A 21,788-nucleotide genomic window follows, 5' to 3' on the forward strand; every position below is an offset into this window, starting at 1 on the left:
TCCGAGAAAAACACATGTACGATGTGCCGACTGGAGTTGTCACATCGCTCATCAAATCGGATGGGTAAATAAAACTAAAATTTGACCAAAAATCTAGATAATTCCATTGAAAAAATCTAAATAGGAAGGAGAAGAATGATCTCGCTGAGGCGAATTTCACTCACTATGGGGCGAATGATGCGACATTACTGATAAAAAGTTTTTACGAATCACAAAATCAGGTCGCTGTGAAGGCGCGTAGTCATACGTTGTCGGCGCTTCGCCGTGGAACTCACCGAAGGAGACTTCTTTTTTTGTGGACACTATCGTCCGTTGCAATCATCGACGGAGACTTGTCTTTGGCTCAGGTCTCCGAGAACCTTCTCCCGCGCCAGATTAGTCGACGTCGATAGAACAACGGGTTCCCCTATAACTTTTACAGATCATGCGAGAGATAAAGAGGGTGCAGAGAGAGAGAGAGACAGAGATCATGCGAGAAAGAAAGAGACTGCAGAGAGAAAGATAGAGATTATGCGAGACAGAGAGAGATCGAGCGAGCAAGGAGGCAAAGACGCGACCAAGAGAAAGGGAGAGTCAGAGACAGGTCGAGAGAGCGAGGGAGAGAGAGAAAGAGCGCGACTGAAAGGGAGAGCTAGAGAGACATTACAGTTTCTTTTACTGTTTCTTGGCCTTCTTCACTTCTATTATTCGGCCTTCTTTTTGCCATTTTAAATTGAAACTGGTACCTGATTCTCTTTGATTTGTCATAATGCATCTGGTTATGCTTGAAATATACATCGAAAAAATCTTTAAAATCCGGAGAAGAATGATCTCGCTAAGACGAATTTCACTCACCATGCGGCGAATGATGCGCCATGCTGATAATTGTTTTTTGAAGTATCACAAAATCAGGTTGCTGGTGAAGGCGCGTAATCGTACGTCATCGACGTTCCGCCGGGGAACTCGTACGATCATGCGATAGAGATCATGCGAGAGAGAAGGTAATGACATGTGAGAGAGAAAGAGAGTGCAGAGAGAGAGAGAGAGATCATGCGTGAGCGAGATATCATGAGAGAGAGAGAGAGAGGGAGAGAGAGGGAGAGAGAGAAAGATAGAGAGAGAGAGAAAAAGAGCAGGGTTCAGGACGGAACGGAACAGGACTAAACGGATGACAGATGCTGGTAATGGATGGAATGGGATGATGGATCATCATCTGTCCCCCAGTACTAGAGTAAAATAAACAAATGAATCTGAAACTGATGACGGAATTGGAACAAAAATGATTGTTTTGATCCGTTTACAGTTCCGAAGTCAGCACCGATAACGTACTGGGTTCCTTCCCGCTCCATTCGTTCTCCTTCGATGAATCCTAGCCGCGAGCAAGCGTCAAACATCATCTTCCCTAAAACCCATCATCTTTTTCCAATATTCTCCGCAGGGCATATGGGCTTTCATCAGCGACCCGTATGTTAAACAGGTAGAAGAAGACACAAAACTACGCTTCCCGAGATTAATCAAGGGTATTCAATCTGATCTGCTTCGCTCGTATATTTCTTTTCCTTTGCCAGCTAGTGAGAGACGCCGGCGGGGAGACCGTCGATGAAATCATCACCAACAACAGCTACAACGTCTCCGACCCCGACGAAATTTTCAGGCTATTCTCTGTGTGAGTTACATGCCAACTCTTCATACGCCCTCTACATCGTCTCATCGGCTAGTTTTGCGCTTCAGACTGTGTCCGTGCTGATCGACCAGACATACGCGCGGTCTCCGGTGGAATACAATTTCCACTTTCCTCGACAACATCGAAGTCATCGACAATTCGTGCTTCGCCTTCCTCATGAACCAGAGCCTCTGGAGGATGGATAAGCGCGTTCGAACCACATCCGACGGCCACGTGTCCGGTGAGTTTTCCATTCTGTGATTCTTTTTTTCTCCGCTGCCGAAGGATGTCATCCGTCCCGATCCATTCCGCCTTCCCTAACGTCGAGATCCTATGCTGGAAACGGAACGTTGTGACGGATGACTGACCAGATTTCTATTCCGTCGTGATCACTGCGCCAAACGATATTACTCGTCCCTTTGCCGACGGAAGACTGGTTCGACAGGGGCATATCACAGCCGCAGCTGGTGTTGAAGGATCTAATAGAAGCGTTCTTCCCTTCTGGCGCCTACACTACTACCTTCTCGAGGAACTTGGCCAAGGTGAAGAATCGGCCGTCCTTTAATTTGATGGCAAGCGTGAGGGATAATGGAGATTGGGCCTGAAACTTGTTATAGAGGAAGTTCTGTTGCCTTGGAGCCAACCGTAGTCCCCTGCCAGCGACCTCTTCGTCGTTGATGACATCATTATCGCTGGCCTAGAGAGACGACATCTTCGTACGGCGGAATATCATATCTTCCTGACCATATTTTATTAATTTTCTTCCCAGATGAAGACCATGCATGCTATATTATGTCCGTGTGATCGGCAGGTCCGACAGCAGTCTTTGTTCTGTCCCTCGAGTATAAAATTAGGCGTATTACGAAAGAAAGAGAGTGAGATATCATGAGAGAGAGAGAGCGGGGGAGAGATCATGCGAGAGAGAAAGAGGGTGCAGAGAGAGAAAGAGAGATAGAGATCATGCTTGAGAGAAAGAGGGTGCAGAGAGAGAGATAGAGATCATGCGAGAGAGAAAGAGGGTGCAGAGAGAGAGATAGAGATCATGCGAGAGAGAAAGAGAGAGAGATCGAGCGAGCATGGGGGCAGAGACACGACCAAGAGAAAGGGAGAGACAGAGACAGTTCGAGAGAGCGAAAGAGAGAGAAAGAGTGCAACTGAAAGTGAGAGCGAGAGAGACAGTACGATCTTGCTTTTTCCGATCGAATTATTCAATTAACGCCCAGAAACTTTCCGCCCGACTCGGCAGTTATAGTCGAAGGGGCGCCAAAAAGGCGTTTCAAGTATTTCAATTACTAGTGGGGCCCGCTCTCAATGCTCGCACTGGGTAGAGAGAGAAGAGAGAGAAAGCAGGGTCTTTCTCATCCTGGCAGGGAAGAAAATCAGTATCTCGAATTTTGGACTTTTGAAAATCAGAGGAAAGCTGATCGCTCCTTCGCTCCACCCTTAGAAAGCGCCGTCGGACATTTCCGCCATCAGCTGCAATCGTGGTCTATAAAAAATCCCATATTCAGTCACTCAGAGCAACCACTTAGAGATGACCTGAAGATGGAAAATTGAATTGAGAAAAACATTTTCATGTCTTAGTAATTTTAATTGAAGGAATTAGAAATACCATTCTAGGGGCGGTGTAATGAGTTGATATGTAGTCCAGCAGATGCTTCTGAGTAATGGTCTTGACATTCTGGGCTGAGCCCAATATTGTCCAGCCCAATGGAGTGTATTGGAAAGCCGTCACATGTAAATGGTCAAAGATACTTCCTCAGCCTGACCTTCCACCTTACAGGAAGGAAAATACAATGAATTATTAAGATGAAATTCAATAAAAATTATTCAGTTGCCTTTAAAAACTATATTATTTCAATCAAACCGTGTGAATTGGCTGTTTTGGAAGAAATACAGGTTTTAAAAAAGCAACCGAAGATCAGGAAAGAACCCCATAAAAAATATAAAATTTGCCTCGATTTTGACATCAGAAAGTGAGATGAGCCATCTGAGTTGACTATATTGGAAGAAATACTGACTTCAGAAAGAAAAAAACCAAGATCGAGATAACATTTATTTGAAAAATGTGGTTTTGGAGCAATTCGTAGCAAAAAAATGAAGTTAAGACCGTTCGATTTCAATCAAACAGTTTTTAATCAAAATAGTGGAATCGAAGAGAAGAGTTGACTATCGGGAGACAATTGAAGAGCCAAAAGAAGACATAATTCCCAAAAAATGAGCAGAATTAGAAGCAAAAAAGAAGAAGATTCAACCTCCATCTCACTGAGAATGACATCGTGCTCCCGATTGAAGAATATCTGCAAGAATCTCCATCCCCTTGGACACATCCCCCCGAATTAGAAGCAGAAAGACGATGAATACATCTACTTGACTATAGTGATAGAATGGAATGGACAATAAAGTTGTTGTCCAGAATGAGAAAAAAGATAAAAACTTCTGCTTGATCAAAATGGGAGAGTGGACAGAAAATTTGTACATGATCACAATGGCAGGGTGGATGGAAAATTTATACTGGATCACAATGGATGGGTGGAATAAAAAAATCATAGTTAATGCCCAGACTAAGCAGTAGGACGATGAAAAAAAAACATCTTCTTGATCAGAAGACGGGACAGATTGTAAGAAAAAGTTCTTCAGTCACTGTTGATTAGCGGAAGAAAATTGGGTCTCGATGAATAGCAGCTATTCTCCAGGCCTGAGTGATCTTCTTCCGATGCAGCGCCATTCACGGGAAGAGAATCACTACATGGTTAGTGGATTTCGCTCTGCATAGAAATGATAGAATAAATCAAACTCTGGGTTTTTTCTTGTTTTATTCGGAAAATATCTAACAATATCAAGAAAATGGAAACTACGGCTCACCATTGATGTTGATTCTTTGCCATTACCGAGCAAGCCAGTGACAAATGAACTGGCAACGGGAGAGATGAACTGGGTCGTTGGAACCCTAGTCCCCATTCTTTACAAAGCCCTATCCATGAACGATTCAACCGGCTAAAATCTCTACATCATTTGCCCCGTTCAGTCGCCATCTTGTACAAACATCTTAAGCCATGACTTCTCCTTCGCGCATCACCACTTCAATTTTTCCTGCTAGTGAAAATGGATAAATCATAGAGAAATTAGATAGATGGACGGAATGATTGGATTGGTTGATGAACTGATGAGGAGGGTGCACATCCCCGGAAGCAGCCTTGGCATAATATATCGTCTGCTCCCTATAAGTGTAAGCATTCAAATTGTTAAGGAGAATCCGCCACCTGGATCCTCCCACGTTCTCGCCTTGCCGCCATGTGGCATGATGACACCAGAATGTTCTACAAGCCAGACGTCACCAAGATCCGCCGGCATATCCACTCGCCACCTCGAGTCCAGCCTGCCGCCGCCTCGAGCCACGATGACATCATTAGCATCACATTAACTCACTCCAACGTTCATCCACCTTCCTCTTCTACAAATAGCCACATCTTGTACATTTCGGACATGCTCTCGTCTTCTCATCTATTTCATTTACGTTTAATAGATCTCTGATCTTTCATCTCGTATCTCTCTCTCTCTGCCCCACACTTCAACACAAATGCCCACCCATGTTCTCAATCTCCTCCTCCATCTGCCTCGCGGTCCGATTCTCAGTCCCCTTGAATATCATATACTCCAAGAAATGGGCAGTCCCGTTGCTCTCTTCACTCCCAAACTGGCTTTCGGCGTCGATCCAGACACCGACGGTGGCCGTCCGGGAAGCGAGAGTCAACTCCGGGGTGACCCTCAGTCCGTTGCTGAGAGTGGTGACCCGCGTTTCCGGCGCGGAGAGGATGGTGGAGTGATCAATCAGAGTGGGGTGGGGAGATCCATAGCGGAGAAATCGGGGGTTGGGATCGGCCAAACGCTTGATCTTCGAGCGGGTTGCGCTTCTCGATCAGATTTTTTTTTTGATCTCTTCATCTTTGATGAAAATATGAAAATATAAAAATAAAAATTGATCGAAATATGACATAGGATGAATGTTCACCTTTTTCCCGAAGCAACTCTTGACGAAATAGGACTTCTCGATCGAACAAATCAGTACTTCTCAATCAAAAATATTCTGAAGCTGTCGATGACAAAACCATTCTCAACTGTTTCTCGATCTCTTTCTGATGGAGTACCATCCAAGCGAACCTCACTGCGCAACCCGAGTCAACGCCAAGGATCTGCAATTCAAATACACGGCGTATTTTCTGTTGTTATGTTGTTTTCATACTTTTGTTTTGCGGAACTACCCATGTGTATTCGGGGATTCCGCATTTGTTTTCACCGTGTTGTTTTCAGGACTGATACCGGCCATGGGGTGGCACCGTTCGCTTAAACGCCACCCTAACAGGCCAGATTAGGGCATCCCCTTCCCCACCCTATAAGAGGGGAGAGGTGCCGTACGTTTTGTTCAGGGAATTTTTGAAGAAGAAGAAGAAATGCTCTCTTGAGAGGTTCCCTCCAACCCAACCTCTTCCCCCAACTAGGCCTTCTCCAGACTCCTCCCTTACGACCCTACCTCCCTGATCTTCTACTCCAAATCACCTCCCCGCAAGCGTACACCCCCCCTCTCTTCGAGCAAATCCCTTGGGGTTTCTCTACTGTTCTTTGATATCACGGAATCCTCCATTAATCCTACCTAAGTGACCCCCCCCCCCTTTTCGTATTCTCTTCAAACCAAGGGTGCAGACCCGACAATCCAACGTTTCCCTTAACCCCGTGGACCCCCAACCACGCCATCGTCCCGGAAGCCGGACTCTACGAATATTTCTACAGGAAATCGGAGTCGAGCCTGCTTCCCTCTGATCTACTCTCGTAGAGGCTGAACCATCGATCAAGCTGCTCCCCTTTGGAATGGGTCAGTCCGCCGAACTCTCTTTGACCCCGGAATCAGGATCTGAAGGTTTGCCTCCCGGGAATTCGGGGCTGAGCTCACTCTCCCTCCCCTCTCTCTTGCCACCGAATTTGCTCAGCCGGTGATTGGGGTCGTCGCCATCCCACCATCCGCCCCATCATGGAACGTCGGTGATCTCCCTCCCCTCCGACCGGGTCCGACTGCCGATCCTCCTTCCCCCCTTCGGAAGCTGCCTGGACACCGGTCGACCGCTCGACGTGGAACGAAGGAGCTCCCGGATGAAATGGCATTCGCGTGAACTTTTGTCGGCGTCGCTGTCGATCAGCCTCTCTTCCCTTGGTCAAAGGGTTGACTCCACACGGACGTGGACTCGTCTCGCACGGTGACCGCCGGGGCCTCCCCCCCCCCAGGTCAGCCCGCTAACTTCCCATTACTCTGGTGTTGTTATTTTCTTCCTCATGAACAACCCCTTTTGCCCCTTTGCCCCACAGTTCCCTTTCATCAGTTAGCGGGGTTGGGTAGTTGTTAGAAATCCCTTTGGGAAGGGAGCACTCCGGTAGGAACATAGACATCTTTAACTAACATCTAGGTGAAGGCTTTAACTCTGACCGGGGAAACCCATGTCGGAGGCCTCGAGACAATCACCGGAGTTCGGGGCGCCTGGCCCCTACTAGCCCGTCCCGACGAACCAGAAGAGCCAATCCCCATGTTAGCGACGGTCTAGTGTTTCTCGTATTTACCTTCATTAAGTGTATCGTTCTATTCATTACCAGCTCATTAAATTAATTTCACATGCCACTGTGTTGCAATGCCCGCCGACCGATCCCGGTCGTAGGCGTGTTGCATCACTCTCTCTCTCTCTCTTCTCTCTTTCTCTCTCTCTCTCTCTCACTATTTTGTCAGCCAATCAGACGCCAGAAGCGCACATGTATTTCTATTATAGTAGCATAGATTATACATCTCTCTTCTCTCTCTCTTCTCTCTAACTCTCTCTTCTTTCTCATTCTTTTGTCAGCTAATCAGAGGCCAGAAGGGTACATGTATTCCTATTATAGTAGTAGAGATTCTCCATAGTTTATTTCGAGTTGCTCTTACAATCTATCATACCAGAAGCTTTATGTTGCCATAACGGTTCTTTGTTTTAAAACATATAGTCAGCCTTGTCGCTGTCTCGGCCGACTGGGTTCACATTATATCTTGGAATTAAGTACGAATAGCTGCCATTGTGTCTTCCCATGGATTGAACTGAAAACGTTCGTCCTCGCTCAAGAACAATAAAACAAGTAGAAGATGAAGAACAAGGAAAGAAGAAGAAGAGAGAGAGAGAGAGGGAGGACACACATGCAAGATTAAGATTGTTTGTATTTCATAGTTATGTTATATACATTGGTTCCTATTTATAGCATAAATTTATAGTTATAACCTATATAGTTTGTCTGTTACAACAAACCTTAGCTGTTGGATCCTATCTATGTGTGAACCTATCTATATTGAATCCTAGCTATATTGAATCCTACAACTATGTTGAAACTTATACTGAATGCTATTATCTAATCTCTTAGCGAGTATATCGGGTACGTGGTCGATTATTAGTAGCTAATGTTTATTAAAGATCTTATTAATCCATGTCAGCTCCGTGGTGTCTCTTTGTGAGTTTGTGACTCCTCTTCATGAACAACTATATTCACAGCTTGAATCAAGGGCTTAAGGTTCACGTCTTCCATTCAATGCACCTATAATATCTGGCAACTGTAGTAACTTAAATATTTTATTTAGGTGTATATGAAATATTTCAACCGAGGAGGTTGATCCCATCTGAAGGCTATGCGTAAAAAACTATTTCTAAATATCGCTGGCTTCTCAAACTCGCAGCATTTAATTGTAAATTTTGATTTATGTGTCATTTTGTCGATATTGATTTGATACTGATTTAAACTAACTGTATAATGTTATTGGAGTAGAGCATTTTTGCAACTTACATTTTCTTCTCTATTTAATCATAGCATCAACGTCAATGCTGAATTTGGAAATCCATCATTGTAGAGGGTTGACATTTATTGTGTGAACGTTAATGCTAAGTTTTTACATCCATCACTTATAGGGAAGTTCAGGAAAACTAGTAACTTTAAAACCAAAACAAAAATTGTGATTCAAATAAATGAGAAATTATAAGGCGAAACATCAGACGTAAATTAGCAGGGGCGACCCGACTAACCTCCACCTGATGGACTTTTTGTATGCTCAATATATAGATAAATCTAAATCAGTTATTTGATTTCGAATAAAGGATGCAACAACTAATAAATACTATTGTCCAGTCGTGATACAAATAGTGTAAAATTAGATAATTAAGGGTGCTGCAAAGATCCAGTTTGTCTGAATTACTGAAACAGACTACTTCAAATTCTTGAATAAATTGACTATACAGGATTGCTATAGCGAATCAAATACAGTTTTTTCAACTATACCAAAGCTTTTATGAATTTCCCCTAGGCTTTTATTTAATTAATTCTCACTTTGCCTACTGTCATATCTGAGTTTATAATTTTCTAACTAATTAGTTGTTTTCCTGATCACTGGCTGCCGGATTATTACGACTTCCTTATTGGAAACTCATGTTTTTAACCGCTTACTAGTCGTGACATGCACACATTTGAGGTGGAAAAAATCACAGTTTAGTTCAAAATAAATGTACAATACTGCTTGTTGTCAAAGTATATGTGTGATGCTTACAATGTCTACAGCCTATAAACCATTTAATATATAACATTGTTTATACAGTATCTAGACTATAATGTATGTGTGGTGCTTACTATGAAGTCCATGAGTTCATGCAATGACTAAGTTGAACTATGGTCAGATTCCAATACTTTTATCACTTCTCTTTGAAACATTTTATTCTCAATATTGACATTCAATCGAAATGTCTGAAATAGATCCAAAAGTTTGGATAAAATTTCAGAAAATAGTTTCAGAAAATAAAATTTCAGAAAATGAGCATGCCTGATTAGATAAATTGTAGTGCTGAGACACTAAGAACAAGTACTGAGTTATCTGCAAGTGAAAGATTTATCTAAAATAATCTCCGTGACGGTCTGAGTAATAGTATACAGTTCATAATGCTTATTCCATGGTTAATTATGGATCATCTGCCATTGGTACAAAAGGAGATAGCTTGAGCAGAATAATATGATGTCATTAGCCAAGGTAAGAAAATATATAAGAATAATTCTTTGTTAATTTACATATGCATTAGTTCTGCTTGGGATGACCAGTTTTTGCAACTAGCCATACCCTTGGTCTTTTGAGGACTGTTGTATAGATGGGAAACTATACATACAAGGTACCCTATACAAGTAATGTTCCATGACAGCGTTAGTTTACCATGTACTTTCAAGAGCACGAGGTGTAGCTTTGTTCCCGAACGTTTAGAAACTCAATCTATCACTGAAAATAAATAAATCCCTATTAATTTATACAGATTTATATACAGGTATAACTAATGTGGTTGCCAAATAAAGGATAGAGCGGCCTTATAACTATTAAATAAAGTAATACATAGGCCTAGAGGGTCGCATATGACTGGTGTTTTGGACCTGGTTAGATGTACTTAAACTTACAAGATGCTATAATAATAAGGTTTTTATGTCGTTCTAATTCAGACTTAACCAACTATATTTATGAAACTTTACACTTATATAATCTATATTGAAAAGGGAAGAAAGGGGTCCAACCATAGAGAGGCAAAATTTTATTTTTCCAGTTTGCTCAAGCTTGTAATAGAGCTAATGAGTTTCCAAGTTAGAAATATAAATTCTAGGATTTCTTCCGGATTTTTAGTTAATTTATATGATTCTATAAAATTTAAATTGAATCCTAAAAAATTATAAAAACACTAAAAAACGTTTACACTAGTTTTCCTAATTCTAATTAACTCCAGAAATGGAAAATAAGCATTTTTTTAATAATCTATAATTTAATATTACACCCAAAAACCATTAGAAATATTAAGAATGAGAGCTATAGTTTTTGTTTATAATTTATTCAGATGTTAAAATCACAAGCAACTTATTATGTGAATTTTGGGATTTTTTCTAATTTTTCTAATTTTTAAATGCAGAAACACTTTTCTTAATGTTTCCTGATTTGTTTTGTTTTATTATAATTAAATTCAAAAAAAGGAGCAATTACCTACTCCGTGAATCGCATGCGGTGGTGGCAGAAATGGGCCGAGCGGCGGCGGAGCGTAGCTTGGGCTTTCAGGTTGACAAGTTGGGTCTCATTAGGGCTTTCGGGTTGGCGGCCTGAATCGAGTCCATTAAATGGTCTAGTGGGTCATCCATTCACAGTACACTATTTGGCTCCGTGGGTCCACTCCCCTTGCTCAGACCGGTGGCCAGAAGAGTGATCATGTTGCACACGTACCACACAATAGTGCATGGCAACGCACAACGGCGGCAGCAAGAGCAAATGAATATTGATTTTTTCCCCTAAATGATTGAATTCAAACCCAATATTTATGGGAGTTTAAAATGAAGGTGATGAAGGATCTAGGGAGAGATAGGAATGGATTTAAGATAAGAAATAAAAGATTTTAGAGAGACAAAATGACTAAAATGAAAAGATAGAGAGAGAAAATGAAGAAATAGTGTAAAGAGAGTTTGAGATCGAACTTGAAGGTGTAAATGAAAGAGTTTTTTTATGAAATTTTAAGTGGATAAACTAGGCGTGTAGATGAAGTTAAAGAGAGATAAATAGTCAATTCTAGTGATAGAAACCAGGGAAAGTGAGTGTTTAAAGCTGGAAAGTGATGAATTTTCAGCGTAAATGGATGGATAATGATGTCAAAATGTAAATCTATGTTCCTAAAACTTCACTGCATGTTTACTGACCCTGAATGCTTCCTCTCCAGCCTAGATCCTTAGATTTTGCGACGATCAGGCATTTTTCAATGCAAAAAATAGATGGGATTAAGTGAAAACATCAATAAACGTATGTCAAGCAGGTTGAACAACCTAGATTCTACAAAATACCTTTTCCTTCTAGGCAGCTACTTGCGAGAGCACGTCCAGCGTGAGGGGGAATGAGGGAGAGAAGGATTTTTATACATATGAAGAATTACGAAAATACCCATTTGGTATTTTCTATTTTATTTTTTTTCTGTTTTTCCCTCTTTTTTTCTACATGGGTTGAGAGCTTCCCCTTGCAATCTTCAACTTCTTTCCTTGGAAGGCCCTTGAGAATCCAATGCGCAGGTCAGATACTGGTTCGTCCTCCTCCGATTTCTTTTTTGAAGGTTCACAAGCCCACTCTATCCGTTCAAGCCCATCTTGATAATCATAAAGCTCCTAAAAATTCTCTAATTTCCTAACAAGCATATCTTCTAATTCTTGTAATTGTATGCACATTTGGAACTATAAATTACTCATGAGTAGTCAAAATGCTTTACTTCAGAAAAGACAAGGAGTTAGTGAAAAATAACCATAATGTGCCTTATTGGAATTTCTAGCTAATGCATGAATATCTTGTTAATCCCAATAAAAACATGATATATATAAATAAATAATAACAAAAACATCAAAAAATGCATGGAAATATACATTTAGTTATCATATTATCAGGCTCCTCGGGTCTGCTCAGCTTTTCTCCATGACTCTTGGCTCCCCTCCGCTTTAAATGCTACCCAAAGGGCATAAAAAATGCATGGATAGGGAAAGTGGATCATCAAGGTTGAAGAAGAGATTGGGACTGTGATATTCTGCGTTGGTCTATAGTATGTACTGTTTTTCAGCTCATTGTTCTTTGCCTTAGAAACTGAAGAATTGCTTATCCAAATTTGGTAGGTGGTTTGATTATTGACTTGGAACATTTTTTATTATTCTCTTATACTTCACATATGTGTGAATTTTCAAAGTTTTATGTTAGTCTCAGAGGTCCAAAATAGAGCACGATGTTGTCTTAATTAAAAGTGTATGATATAATTATGTTCTGTTCAATACAGCTTATGTTTTTGGGCCACGTGGTGTTCAAACTAAAAGGGAAGATAACTGGAGTTAGCTGTTTAGTACTTTGCTCAGAGAAAATTCAGAAAAAATGTATGCCTGCATACAATTAATAAACATGAACATAGGGGCAAACGGATAATGTTTAGACTGATAAATAAATATTAACAGTCCATCAGAGTTGTTAAGTTGACTGATAGATGATCTTAGAGGGTCACATATGGGTGGTCTTTTGGGCATGATAACACACAATTAAAGGTATGGAGTTGTGTAAAAAATACTGTTAAGTTTAAATATGATAAGGCCTAGACCAAAATTTACGCAGAATATAATTTTTTAAATAATGATTATTATCCATGATTAATCCTTTGATTCCCTCAGCTTTATAAGCCATCTAAACGGCATAATGGCTGTTCTAGATGGAAAACATGGATCTTCGAATTAAAGAGGAGATAAAAAAACACCAAAATAAGGATGATGGAGAATTTTAAAATACTATTTTATGATTTTACACTCTAGTCTCACGTAAAATGACATTAAATTGATCCGTTTTATATATTTTAGTTTTTTCAGTATCATGACATATTTTTTTACTTATAGCTAAATTGAAAAAAATATGCAACTATAAATATCAAATGTATGCAAAAGCTTACATACTTATTTTTCGTATTGAACATATAAAATATCTAAATTAGGTTATATCACAGAAAGCTAAAAACTTCCCTAATCTTAAGTATTTTTTAATATTTTCACTTGGTTAATAATAAATCATAAATACAATTAGTAAATAGATGCATTCAAATATCCATAGGGAAGAGATATTGGTGTTTAAATACTGTTTAAATGACGTTTGAATGTGGGTGAGAGGACGTACTGATAACGTGCATATTTAGACATGTAAATATGATCATATTTACATGTCTATTTGCATTAAATCACTCATGTTTGCAGGTTAGAAAGCTTAAAAAAATAGAATCCTTTTTTATAATGGTTTCTGAAATTTCTAAATTTTTTATGTATTTTTTGCAAATTTTCTGACAACATATCCTAAAATAATATAATTATGAGATAGAATATGATTTTTTTGGAATTTGTTTACATGAAATTTGGAAGATATGATTCATCTAAGTCTAAATATATAGTTATATATAGTTTTTGGGATTTTATTTTATTTAACATAAATTTTAATATATTATTTCCCATTTCATTTGCGCCACCATGACTCCTCGTTTGATTCATCAAACGACGATGAATCGTAGCGATCACTGATTATTGGAGTCAGCCAAACATTAGCTAGGCATTCATCGTTTCATGATTCCCACAGTGTTGATGACATTTATTACTAACCCATCAGATATTTCAGTTTTCTGGCGCAGGATGACGAGGCCCAGTAAAAAAAAAGAGATGTTTTTTTTTTTGCAGTAAATGTCACGTGGATCGAGGAGCAATAAGAGAAAAACCCTTTTTTTCTCCTTCCTCTTTTGGGTCTAACGAAGCGTGATGTGGCGCATTTGTATCCTCTTGTGAAGAAATATCATAAAAAAGAGAGAAAAATTGAGAGGCGACGTGTCGTACGCTAATGTGCTGCCACATCAGCCTAGAGAAGGAATCTTTCTTTATCATTTTTGTCCTTTTAGGTATTCATAGTCCAAAAAGTATGCATAAGGGAAGGAAATGCGGAATTTCAAGTGATGTGATTGTTCAACAGAAATAGAAAATGGGGATGTGTTAGCAACGTTGATGAGCAGCGAGAGGAAAATCAAGGGCTCCGACTGAGCTGAAATTTTCTGCATTGCTTTGTCTTCCCCTCCTCTTTCCATCCCATACCCTTTGATGGGCTGTAAATAGAGAGGCCTGGATCACTGTAAAATACACCTTGATTTTGCTTCCCACTTGTGTGGGCTGATTGAAAGATGGTGAGTTTTCAGATCCATCAAGAGGTTTTTGGTGTCTTGGGTGTGTGGGAAGAAACATCATAGAAGAGGGGGAGCATACCATCACTTGTAAATTGCACTGATCATGGGGAAACGTAAGGATAAAAGGCAAGTGTCCTCACCTTATGTTGTTTCTGTCCCGACATCATCATTATGATAATTATAATTTTTTTTCATTACTTCATTTTTTCACTTCACTTACTTACATCCCCATTATCTCTTCTCTATATTTACCATCATACCGTTAGCCCATTTGATCACTTTCCTATCGTTCACGCCCTACACCTTATTCTCATAACACCTGAAATTCTACTTATATTTCCTTGATATCACTATCTAAACAAATATACTACCGTATTTATCTCTTCTTGTATCGATAATCATATAGTGATAAAATTAATTCCTTAACCATCTTTCCATGGAGATGATCCGTAATCACCACTGAATAAATACTATTACGTAAGTACAGTTACATATAATTTTATTAAATAATCCCAATTTCTAACAATGATGAAAACCCTTAAATTTGAGATTATTACATACATACACAAAAGAAGTTTGTAATCTCATGAATATGAGGTTATGAGATGATTATAATAATTATTGAATAATAATGATATGAAAAATAATAGTATGAATAAGTAGGAGGATGAGGATATATCAAATAGCCATGAGTGTGTGAAATAGATGAAAGAGCAAAGTGATGATGGATATAGAAGATGCATGAGAAGATATGATGATGAAATTAATAAATGGATATGAGCGGATGTAGATGGAGGTTGCTGACATTGAATGGTAGAAGAAAAACATCATTTTGATATAAGTAATGGATATGTTAGAATAATAAATAGGTGGTTATGGGATGGAGAAGATGACGCTGGACTAGATGATTAATGGTTTTCTATGAGTCAAGGGTGATCAGATCTAGATAAACATTGAGATAATATATGAGAGTTGTAGAATAGCATGGTGTGAGATAATGATGAAAATGAGATAATGAAAGTAGGGTGTAGATCTAACTAAAGGGACTTAAAGGATGAAAACCTTAGATCCATATATTCTTGCCAAGATCAAGGCCACCTTCTAATGCAGATTATCCTTAAAAAATTCACTTTCTTTGAGTATGCATCTCAAAAAGGAATTAATTTATTTTTTCAAAACTCCAATGTCATGTTTATTAATCCAAAAAAATAGAAACTGCAGTTAAAATAAAGATATGCTAGGAATTTTAGCCTGAAACGCCTTTGGAATTGTCCACGATCAAGATTTGAATTAGGATCATTCATTCCCGTTCAATTTTTCCTCTCATCTGATTTTGGATGAGTTTAAAATTTTGAAGAGACATTAAGTAATTCCAAGTCAATAGATATTAGTTCATAGAATCTTAGTAATATGTATTTTAAAATTTAAAATGATATCTCTATAAATATAACGCTAAAACTATTCGGCAGACTAATATTCTGACTCAAACAATTGTGTTCTTCAATCACATGGCATCATCAAAGCAATTAAAAGACACTTAAAAATTCATCAAACTTAACATACTAGTTTAATCAAAACTTTGATCATTCTGGTCTTAATAACACGCAAATGTAATCAAGTTAATGCAAATATGTTCATATTATGATACTACATATTAGGTTTTGTGGCTTGGTTCAATTAGGGAAAACATGGTTTCCATGAATGCAGAAGCAGTTTATCGATTCTAAAAGGATGTCTAACATCATACATCATATCTACCTTATGGGAAAATTTTTCTGCACTTGACTTTCTATCTTTGAGATTGATCTGAAGCCATCCACGTGCTCTGCCTCTAGAAGTACCCACACGATCGTTCCACTTGGATCTCCATTTCTTCATTTTTCAACTCCCCTTTAAAATCTTGAAGATCTTTTCAGCAAGAAGCCACTCTCATTGGTTAAATGGAGAAAATATCAGAGTGGAGAAAGGGAGTGGGGCCTCAATTCAGGATGGCCTAGGTGCTTAAAATGAGGGCGCCCTCCCTATTTAAAATTTACTTAATTTTTTTATAAAAACCACTAAGCATAAATATTCAACGATGATCCTATGATGTTATTCGTGTGACCATCTATGAACTTGTATCATTCTAGTAAATAACTTTAGTGGCCCAATAACAGTTATTCACCAACATTATTAATTAAAAATATCAATTTGTATATTAATTAGCAAATGATCAATTTAAGCCAATCAATTGGTTAAGTTTCCAGCCCTGTGGGGTGCCATAGTACACCTCGTGCTCTATAAAATATCGACTAGTGTTCAAGATCACTTGTGGAACTTTTAGCAGCGTTAGTTAACATATATGTTTAATTCATTATCTACGCGAGACTCTCAAATTACTCGTGGTATGGTTGATTGTCAAAACCTAATTCATCATATGATTAGTACTGATGTGTGACGGGGATCATTGGAGAAGGCATTCTTTAGTACCCTCATTACCAGGGCAAGGGATTTTCTGCTTCGTTCCCATTCAAGTTAATATCCTCTTGTACCAAGGGCAGATGATTCTGTCTTGACACTCAATCATCTCTATGAGCTTGTTACCACACTCGACCTATCACTTATTTGAATCCTATGCTTAGATACTCGTAAAACATAGTCAAATATAGTCATCCATTCATGAGATGCCCATGTTGTCTCAGGTCAGTGGATGACTTAAACAACTGTGACATGAATCAACCTAATTGAAGTTTTTGTAGACTACGATGCATGGACTCATATGGATTTATTTAGTGAACTCCTTCTTTAAACATCACCCACATTCCGTCTTTACTGTCACGACACTTATTACACATGATCAGCTATACTTATTGTATAAGTAGGATCAGTTAGATTATTTTATACTGATAATGTGATAGCCATCTAGAATATCCATTCAATAAGAATATTTTAAATAAAAAATTAAAGACTACTATTATGATCTCATCTACTTCAATAACTCATTGCACACATTAATGGATTTCATTACAAATAAAACATGAATATCTATCAAATTTTGGTTCCCAGGACATATGGGATGGTTCAGTTGGTATAAAAATCAAGCCTTTACAGTACAGAAAGATGCATGATAAAGACAATAGTTTTAATGTATCTATTCTTATATTACGTTCAGTGCACATGTTATGCTTATATTCGAGTACACATATTCCCCTTGTATTGTTAAAATTAACTCAGGAATGGAACTTATTGTTTTTGAAACCATAACTGAGGCACTACGTAGAGGATAAGAAAAATAAAACAAGGAGAATTCGGCACTATCAGATAACAGAATCTCATCCAAGTGGTAATGATGTGCATAACATCAGAATTTGATTCACTTGTTGAGCATAAGCCAACTAAAAAGTGAATTTTGGTAGGTCTTGTTTGTCCATTTAGACCGAAATTTGAAGGCGGTGTCATCTTTAATTATATATTTATCCATATATTCAGAGTGATAGTAACTCTATGAAGAGAGGGAAAAACACATTGGAAGTTCATCCCAACTTAGTTGTTAATAAAGGACACCAAAGCTGTTTGATTTAAAATTTTGGTTGTGTTGGAGTGAAGTTTTATGTTTCTTTGTAACATTTTGATTACCTTCTTGAATATCTCAAAAAATCATACATACATCAAGCTGTTAGGTGCCCTTGGAGGCTTTCGATGATTAATAGTCTTCCATCTCAATCATCATTCATATTAAAATACAGTAAATTTAGTCCCTAATGGTCACGATAATGTTACAGAATTTAGATTTCGAGTTCCTATATAAAGTATCCCTAAAATGATTTCCATAAATTTTCTTTACTTTTTATGTCTAAATAGAGTTCCAAATCTTTATTATCTCAATTTTATGAACTTTCTTTCTTAAAAATTTAATAATTTGATACTCACCCTTGCAGTTTTAAGCAGTTGTATCACTTTTTCCATCAAACTATCGAAAATTACTCATTATTGACATTATAATTTAAATATGTTTGTATATCTTACATATCATTTCAAGAAATATATTTTTAACTATTTACTAATGAGGCATGAGTTATGTGTTAATTAGTTTTCTTAGTGATTAATTTTTTAAGCCATACAAGAAAGGCATTGGAAAATAACTAAATTAAATGATTATCACTGGGCTTGTACAGTTCACATGGTTTGTGGAATTATTTCTGTTGGCAAGTGGGCTTCACGTCATAGTTATATACTGATATGCCACCTCCTCGATTCATACAAAACTCCCTCTAATTAATGTATTTTAAAGAAATCAAAATACAATACAAATGAGGCTACATAAGAAATTCATATTAAACCAATGACATAAAAGGAAAGAACATAAATAAAATAAGCTAAAATAAAAAGAAAACGCTCTGCAACAATTACAACTATTTGTACTCTCTCTTTGTCTTATTCTTGACGTGCTTCATCCAGGGTTTATGATAAGCTCAAATTATGGGTATTTTTACTGGTTATTGACTGGTCAATCGTGTGAGGATTTGAGCTTATGCAACAATATTTTTTTAACCTCACAGCCTTAGGGCGAGTAAGGTGTCGATCCACAAGGAGCAGATAAAACAACAGTAGTTCCTTTTCAATGCAGTTTAATTTATCAGATTTCTGTATCAATCCTAACAATCAGAGAAATTATCTTCAGTAGAATTCAGGGAATTTCTTCAGGAGAGATATGTAAAGTAATTTCTCAGTAGACTAATGAACTCTGTTTCAGGATTGGCTTAAGGGAGCTAACACCTAAAGGGTGTTTCTTCCTTCACAGGCTTAAGCCTGTGGTTTTGGCAAACTACCAAACACCCTGCGCGCGTGCACACGGGGTCAACCTGCGCGCGGCATTGGCGGCGCGCGGGCGTGGCTTGCGCGCGGCAAATGCTGCGCGCGGTGTTGGCCTGTGCGCGGCAATTGCTGCGCGTGGCAATTGCTGCGCTGCTGTGCTGCGCGCTGCTGTGCTGCGCCCGGCCTGGCTGCGCGCAGCTTTGGCTGCGCGCGGCCTTGCTGCGCGCGGCTTTGGCTGCGCGCGGCCTTGCTGTGCGGCTTGGCTGCGCGCTGTTGTGTGATAATCCAGAAAAATTGGGTAAAATGTGTCGTTTAATTCCCATATTAATCCAGTAAAATTTATAACCCTTGTTAGACTATAGAGAAATTATAGTAGTGAGCAAGGGGTCGTCCACAGGGAGCAGGAAATAAGTTTAGTAGAATTGTTATCCAGAAAATCTCTTTTGTGTGTTTTTCTTAGTAGAAAGAACTAGTGATAAAGAGACATTTAAAATTATAAAGAATTTGATAAACTATAGTGAAATGAGACAGAAATGCAAAAAGAGATGTAAAAGATCCTAAGAGATGGTCAAAAAACGTGAAAAAGTTGCAAGAAGTAGCGCCCGTCGGCGGCAGCGGCGGTCTTCGCGGTGATGGAGGTTCCTCCACTCAAACTTGAATATCCGGAGCTGCAGACCTCCGTTTCAGGCAATCTTGGAGGCGTTGGAAAGAGGAGACACAGGCCTATCCTTCTGAATAGGTTCCTGGTCAATCTGGAATGGAAAAAAAGAAGGAAACTTGGCAGGGAAGAACGGGGTCGTTTCTCTAGCAAGGGACTCTCACCTATGACAAGGGTTTACAGGATTCCTGCAGAGCTCCTCTCTTGCCTGAAGATTCCTGAGCTGAGATGTTGCTTCTATCCTCTCTACACTCTCAGGATCAAGATCCAGAGCTGAAAAACTCCAACAATTTCTCAATAGAATCAAGATCCCTTACAAAGAGGAGGAAGAGAAGCTTAAGTAGGGTTTCTTGGGACCAAATCTGGGCTGTTGATTCCTTACATGGAATGAACGACCAGATTTGGTTCTGGGGCCCTACAGCCACGTGATAGGCCCCCCTCCAATCATATTACAGTCTTCAGAAACCCTTTTTAGCTAGATAATGATTCCTCCCTTAGTTAGGATTTCTTCATTTTCTCCTTGATCCTTCCACATTGGGAGCTGCTTTGGTTGGTTTCTTGACTCTGTTCCTGGGCTTCTCTCATAGAATGGAGCCCATGGTTTTGGGCCTGTGTTGAGTCTCCTGAAGTCCTCTGAAGAGTCCAGGACCATGGCTTCAGCTCCCTTCAATTTCTTCATGCCGCCTCCATCATTTGAGTCAGTCTTTCATCCTTCATTCAGAACACTTCATACTAGCATTAGATCTTCACCACTAAACTTGATGAGTTGAGTGGGGGTAAGTGGTAGAATTCGGGAATTAACAGCAATACTGAATCAGGGTGCAAATGTGAGGAAGACATGAAGATCAGTTAATTAAAGTATTTACATGTATTTAAGTAATGATAATGACGCATTTTAGCATAGAAATACATATAAAATCATGTGATAATCTGGGATTATCACTGTGCTGCGCCCGGCCTGGCTGCGCGGCTTGGCTGGGCGCGGCGTTGCTGCACACGGCTGTGCGGTGTGCAGCTAGGCTGCATGAAGCTGCGGTTGAAGGGGCAAAACTTGAACTGGGTGTGATGAATGGATAGTCGATTTGAAGAGAAACGAAGAGAGAATGGAATTGAACAAACTATAAACTTGAAATCAAACCAAAACGAGGAACAATTTCAGTTGGAATTGTTGGAAGATCACTGGTGAGAATCTTCCAACCCAACCTAGATTGTCTAATAGAGAGAGAATTACACAGTTTCTGAAACTTGGGAAATCGCTCCAACCTTGTGTCACGATCCTTGCGGCGAGGTGGAGGTCGTCTAGCCCAAGCTACTCCTCAGCTTGCTCCTTCTCTCCAGCTCCAATGCTCATCAGCTCTTGGAGGGTGCAGAACTCTTCTTCTCCAAGCCCTAGCCTGTTCAGGTGGAAATTCTGGACAACCTCAAAATGAACTCTCAAGAGAGTATTTATAGTTTTGTCTTAACACATGCCCTGGGGGTATTTTTGGAATTTTCTTCTTCTTGAATTTTCGCCAACTCCTCTTGATTCTTGTCATCCTCCTTTGGTTGTCTTAACCTGTTTCTGAACTTACTAACCAAAAAATGTCAAATATAATCCACTTGATTCGAAGAATCAAGTGGGGTTAGTAATTTTATAAAATAATGCATATGTATGACAACTCACATGAATTAACTAAATATTCTTGATGCTTTGATACTTAAAAGTCTAAATATTTGATGACTTATTGAGAGTCATCAGTTTACCAGCCGGAGAGGGCTCTCAAAGATCCTGGTTGTCTTACTAGGTTGACAATAGTATTTGGACACACTCATCATTAGTTCATCATTTTCAGGTACATAAAACTGTACGATATGGATGAAGTAGAAAAGTGCATGTTTAAAACAGACACAGCGGGCTGAACACACATGC

At 39.1% G+C, this 21,788-nt stretch overlaps 2 long non-coding RNA genes and 1 pseudogene across 3 annotated transcripts; 1 reads left to right on the forward strand and 2 right to left on the reverse strand.

Annotated features, from left to right (window-relative positions):
- Positions 1 to 1,147: 1,147 nt before the first annotated feature.
- LOC144710885 (uncharacterized) lies at positions 1,148 to 2,470 on the forward strand (annotated as a pseudogene). The gene is made up of 5 exons (XR_013583434.1): positions 1,148 to 1,160; positions 1,353 to 1,456; positions 1,548 to 1,645; positions 1,711 to 1,883; positions 2,033 to 2,470. The product of XR_013583434.1 is annotated as an uncharacterized LOC144710885 (transcript).
- A 384-nt stretch (positions 2,471 to 2,854) lies between these two features.
- LOC144711112 (uncharacterized) lies at positions 2,855 to 4,996 on the reverse strand. Its single transcript, XR_013583470.1, has 4 exons — positions 4,508 to 4,996; positions 3,898 to 4,410; positions 3,255 to 3,418; positions 2,855 to 3,181 (listed from the first exon to the last, which is right to left on the reverse strand). It is a non-coding gene; the product is annotated as an uncharacterized LOC144711112 (long non-coding RNA).
- Positions 4,997 to 19,755: 14,759 nt separating this feature from the next.
- On the reverse strand, positions 19,756 to 20,105 carry LOC144711493 (uncharacterized). The gene is made up of 2 exons (XR_013583565.1): positions 20,044 to 20,105; positions 19,756 to 19,952 (listed from the first exon to the last, which is right to left on the reverse strand). It is a non-coding gene; the product is annotated as an uncharacterized LOC144711493 (long non-coding RNA).
- Positions 20,106 to 21,788: the final 1,683 nt, after the last annotated feature.

This window comes from Wolffia australiana, chromosome 13, assembly GCF_029677425.1.
Source record: "Wolffia australiana isolate 7733 chromosome 13, ASM2967742v1".
In the NCBI taxonomy this organism is placed as follows: Eukaryota; Viridiplantae; Streptophyta; class Magnoliopsida; order Alismatales; family Araceae; genus Wolffia; species Wolffia australiana.